Consider the following 6,051-nt stretch of genomic DNA (forward strand, 5'->3'; position numbering starts at 1 on the left):
TTAACTCTCTTGTCGGCACATTAATTTGTGTGAGTTATGACATGATTTGAGTAAGATCTAGCTGAAATCGGGGACCTGACAGTTTATTATTGTTATGTGTCATTGGATTTTTTTTGTTAAGATTTGGGTATAAGCATGTTTTAATAGGACGAATTACTATATTAACACAATCATGTAATTATCAATGACAGTATATGTATATAAAATTTTTTAAAAATAACATATCATTTAGTGTATTTCAAATTTTTTATTAACTAATATTAAATTTTTATTAAACAGAATATTATTCCTGTGGTTTGCATTTTCTATCACAATTTCAACGGAGAGACGGTATGTATGAAAAAGTCTTTATTTATTTTTCAAGTCTTCCATTATACTTTACTTACAACATAAAATTCATTTTAGACACTTCCAGCTGTGTTTTACGTCAAGAAATTTTTGAACCATTGTATCACAAAGACAAAGATTGGTTTGTTCAAGTTGAATTCACAAACGGACGTTATGTTTTTCAAAATGGTTGGGCTGAATTTGTTCAAGACAATAGGTTGATGTTTGGAGATGTCTTGGTTTTCTTTCCAATTAATGAAAATGAATGGAGATTTGTTTACGTTAGAGATCATCCAGTGACGACATGGTTGTTGATGTTGTGGTTCGTTACCCTACTCTTAAATATCTTGTAAGTAACGGTTTAACTTTTTTTATTAATTAATAAATTATCCTTTTTGTCATTTATAAAAGTATTAATTTTTCTTATACTATTTATGATTTTATTTTTTTGATTTGCTTTTAGCCATTGAGAGATGATCAGGTTAGAAGCTACTTTAGTTTAAAGCCAGGACAGTATGATGAAATCATTGCTAAGTCTTTTGATGGATTTAAATGGAATCTGTACATTCAGTGCGTCAAGCTGACTAGTCCGAGATTTGGTTTTACTGGTATGTGGGAAGAGATGGACAAGCATTGTAAGCTTGTCGTTAATGATTATTTGGTGTTTCAACGTCTTCAAGGTACGTGGACGTTCAGAATGTATGTTTTTGATAGCCGTGGTATCGAACATGTAAATTTTAATGATGATTTGGTTTACACCGGTCCAAATCTCCATCCCGAACTCGGTTATGTTCTAATGGTTATTGAGATTGAAAGTGATGACCAATCTGACCAAGACAATATGCTTGAAGGTATTTTTAATAATTTTTGATATCTTCTATATTATTTTACACTTTATATTTTTAATTACTTCATAAGTTTTATGATGTGTATTTGTAGCACTTGATGTTGGTATGGAAGATGTTGATGAGCCGGTTTTGGATATTATTGTTCCTCATGTTCAAGAAGACAACATTTTTGAAATGATAGTACGAGATAGGCTGATAAGTAAACTCATTTAATAAAAGTATTTTAATTTCATATGTTTGATGTTCAAACAAATAACTTTATAATTATAATTTTATTTATAGCTTTTGCCGGTTGAGTTTGCACGAAACAATAACTTGGATGTGAAAACAGATTTAGTTTTAATCAATCCAAATGGTGTTGATGTCTCCACTGAGATTGCTATTGAACTGAATGGTTATAATGAGAGGTATAGGGTTAGACATTGGACAAATTTTGTTCGGTCGAATGGGCTTCGGATTGGAAAATTGGCTGTTTTCGAGTACAACGAGGCTAATCATTCGTTGATACTCACTGATGTTCTTGGTTGATGTTGAAGTTTATCATGGACTGTTTTTTATTTTGATGCATTAGGGTTTAAACAATACACCTATGCTAACAGGTTCTATATATATTGTGTTAGCTCTGGTTATGTAAATTATCCTAATTATTTTGTTAGCTTAAGTATTTATGCTTTGTACTACTAATTATGACTTTATGTTATGGTTTTTATGTTATAAGTTTAAGAACATTGTCATTAATTGTATTGTATTTATCTTTTATAAGTATATATATTTATATATAAGAATTATTACCTATAATATTTATTGCCATCCGTTCATTATGAAACAAATATATATTACCTAAACTTGAATGCAATATAATATTTATTCTATAAAATAATTCCTATATAATTATTTATGCCATAACTTAATTTTTTTTAAAACCATATATATTCTTTTATACGAATACTTATATGTTAATTTTTTTAAAAAGTCATAATTGAATTAAGAATAATATTGAGAAAGATTATCATATATTAATTGCATAAATCTATTCTATTTTAGTCATCATATTTCTAACTTATTATCACCATATTTTCTCTAAAAATAAACCAATCTTAATATAATGCCAATTATTGTTTCCATTTAAAAAGTATAATTTCCATTATTTGTTTATATATACACATATAAATTTACATTCTTCGTCACTTCTATTCGTTTTCATTATTGTCAAACGTTTGTTCCTCAAGAAGCGTTTACACAAGAAGCTTAATATTGATTTTGTAAGTGTTTACGACGGTTTTTTTTGTTTTCTTTTGTTTGTAGGATGCTAACCATGTCAATTGTTTACGTTTGGCACAAACCAAAAATTGTTTATATTCAAACAATAATTTCCGGATACATTTTTGGTTCATAAATACCAATTTTAAAGTTTTGTTTTTTCAATTTAATTTTTATTTATATATATAGCCGACTGTGATGTTTATTCAAATCCAAATATATACATATAGAAAATTGATTCTTAATAAAGCAGTTGTTAAATATTTTGTTTTTCGATTTTTTGTGTAAGAATTAAAGTTAATATTATTTGTTTCTGGTATTCCTCAGTTATATCGTTTATCATTTTGAGTTATATTACTTAATGGTGTTTTGAAGGTTTAATCTATAAGACTTTATTTTTTCTATCTTATGGTTCAATAAAGTAGGCTTAACTCAAGTTTTAGGGTTGTTATCTATATTTTTTGAAGATGTCTACATCCAAAAAGAAAAGAAAAAAATGAAGGATCTTCATCTTCACAGAATAACCTAAGTAACAGTGGTATGTATAGTAATTTTATTTGTTTTTACCCAATTAATGATATTTTTATGGTTTGATTTTGTTTAACGGTGCAATATTGTTATTATTTTAATTTTTCATTTTTTTCAATGTAGCCCAAAGTCAACGTTTACCATTGTCTACCATATCCAATAATACAAACTTCATCGATTATCAATCATTACCAATTGTCACTCTACCATATCAAGCAAGTATGTAATTTTTAGTTAATCATGAATTTAAATTTGAAATCACTTTTTAAAATAAATTAATATTTCATATTCTATATTTTTGGTGGTTGTAATTTACCGGTTAGTAGTTATCAAGATAATATCCAGCGTTTATCTAATAATACAAATTCTTATCCGCAATCAACGTATTCCTCCTTTAATTCTTGTGTCCCTGGTACGTTAATAAAATTATCGTTATTATATATATTATTGATTAGTTTTATGTTTTTAAATTTTTTGTTTTGTATTTAAAACGATATAGTTAATCAAATCTTCGACACCTTGCAAAATTTTTCATCATCAACACAAGTATGGGTTTACAATGTTATAAGGAGAACGTGTCTCCATCAACAATTTCAAATGTCTATTCTTCGAATGCAGAAAACAACGCTTAGTATTCACGAATTGTTTTCAATTAAAATATACTCTGTTAATATTTTTAGTATTTTTTACATCCTTTATTTTGGTTTAAATAATGATACTTGTGACCTTTGTAATTTCAAGACCCTTAAATATGTACACCATTTTTGAACTCTGCTGTGTCCAAAAGGAAACAAAGACGATCAATTTTAGATGCAAAAAGAACTTCCTCCGTTGACGGGAACAAAAATGCTCTACAAAATAGGTCTTCAGGTATATTTCATTTTCCTTATAAGTATTATTTTCTTTTTTTTGAATTTATTTTAAATAAATAAAAAGCATATGGAGGAAACCAATTCGCAAGTATGTAAATTGTATTAAAATTATAACTTTATATTATAAAAATTATGAAGAAATGAAAATTAACAAATCAATTGCCTATTTCAGGTGTTTCTAATAATCCTGTTAGTGGTTTAAACAACAATCCAAATAATTTTCCGAATACAACATATAAATCATTTAATCCTTGTATCCCTGACTATGTATTGCCATCATCAATTTGTGTTTCTTATTTTTATGATTAATATGTTAAACGATACAGTTAATATAAATTTTGACGAATTGAAAAATATCCATTCATCCACACAATTTACGCGTTTACAATCTAATAACGAGAACCTGTCTCCATCAACAACTCCGAATGTTTACTCTTCGATTGTATTAAACAACGGTTAGTGTTTTAAAATATTTTTAAATAAGCATGTTTTATTTAGTCTTTAGTTATGATTAAATATTGATATTATTACCTTTGTAATTTCAAGACTCTAAAACATGTACACCATTTGTGAACTCTGCTGTGTCCAAAAGGAAAGAAAGATGATCAATTTTAGATTCCAAAAGAACTGTTTTCGTTGACAGAAACAAAGCTGGTCTCTGAAATACATCTTCAGGTAATTTGTTTTTCAAACTGAACTATTATTGTCCTTTTTATGTATGTTTTTTAATGAAACAAAAAACAATTTTTCAATCAAACGTTTCCTAATTTGTTAAGTTAAACATGTTACAATTTAACATAAAATACTTTGAATATAATTTACAATTTGAATAACTTTCTTTTTAATAAATTTCTTTTTTTAATTTTGTTGACAACCTTTATAATAACTTTCTTTCTTTTAATTTTGAACAAGTCGTATAAATAAATATAATGTTTAAGAAGGATCAAACGCGTCTTGTGTTGTTGATGACATTCCGGAGTCGTCTACAACCTTTCGTAGAAGGTCAAGAAAAAGAACTCCTATAGTACCTATACCTATGGTTGATTTAAATGAACATGCTACAACTATTGATTATCATAATGTTGTAGATGTTTATATAGGAATATCATCAGGTATGATATATATTTCATAATTTACTTGAAAACATTTATTATATATTTAGGTATACTAAGTAACTCCAAATGCTGATATTAAAATTTTACTAGAATATCTTGATCATGGAAATCAATCCGTTATGTGTCCAAGTTGCAATGCTTTGTTGTGGAAAGCCGAAGTTAATAGACCAAGTAGTGCTAATGAAGAAGGAGCTTTTTCACTTGGTTGTTATAATGGCAAAGTCGAACTTCCCGATGTTAGACAACCAGATGATACTTATCTTGACTTGTTTCGTGGTGAGAGTGCCATGAGTAAGTATTTCTTGAAAAACATTTGACGTTTCAATTCGATGTTTTCGTTTACGTCTATGGGAGGAAAGATTGATCATTCCATAAACATAGGCAATGCGCCATATACGTTTCGACTTAGCGGTGAAAACTATCATTGCTTGGGAAGTCTTTTACCATTAGAAGGTTGTAAACCACAGTTTTCTCAAGTTTACATTTACGACACTGAAAACAAGGTTTCTAACCGTCAGGGTGTTTTTGGGTAAATAATTTTAACGATATTCGTCCACTTTTGTTATGTTATTAATTTTTAGTTTATTTTTTATTATTTATAATCCTAGGAAATGGTTTTTTTGTGGGTGGTGATAATATCAATTGATGATGAGCTAGAGATGTATATTATTATTTATTTGAAGACGATGTTAGATTCAAATAATCATTTGGTGTCAGGTCCTCGATTTCAGCTAGATCTTACTCAAATCATGTCATAACTCACACAAATAGATGTGTCGACAAGGAAGTTAATGACGGGTTGCTATATTTAGAAAGATTACCGTTTGTTAAAGGCGGAATCAATAACAAACAGGGTAGTTGCAATTAATAATCAAAGGTAACTAACACACTCAGGATTCACTCAAAAGATTTCCATTTATATAACATTTATCATACAAAGGGTAATCGATTTAGGGTTTCTTGAGGGAGATTTTTATCTATACTATTCTAGGACCGCGGTCACTTTCGAGAAATATTCTTTCTTATCTGAAAAGTGTAAAGGCACGGAATTCCTAGCTGGTCCTTAGGCGGCGTTCCCTAAAACATTTTATTTATAGGCCT

Source organism: Bidens hawaiensis, unplaced genomic scaffold, assembly GCF_021521415.1.
Source record: "Bidens hawaiensis isolate Kalapana, Puna unplaced genomic scaffold, B.hawaiensis_p1.1 tig00002265_1, whole genome shotgun sequence".
Lineage (NCBI taxonomy): Eukaryota > Viridiplantae > Streptophyta > Magnoliopsida > Asterales > Asteraceae > Bidens > Bidens hawaiensis.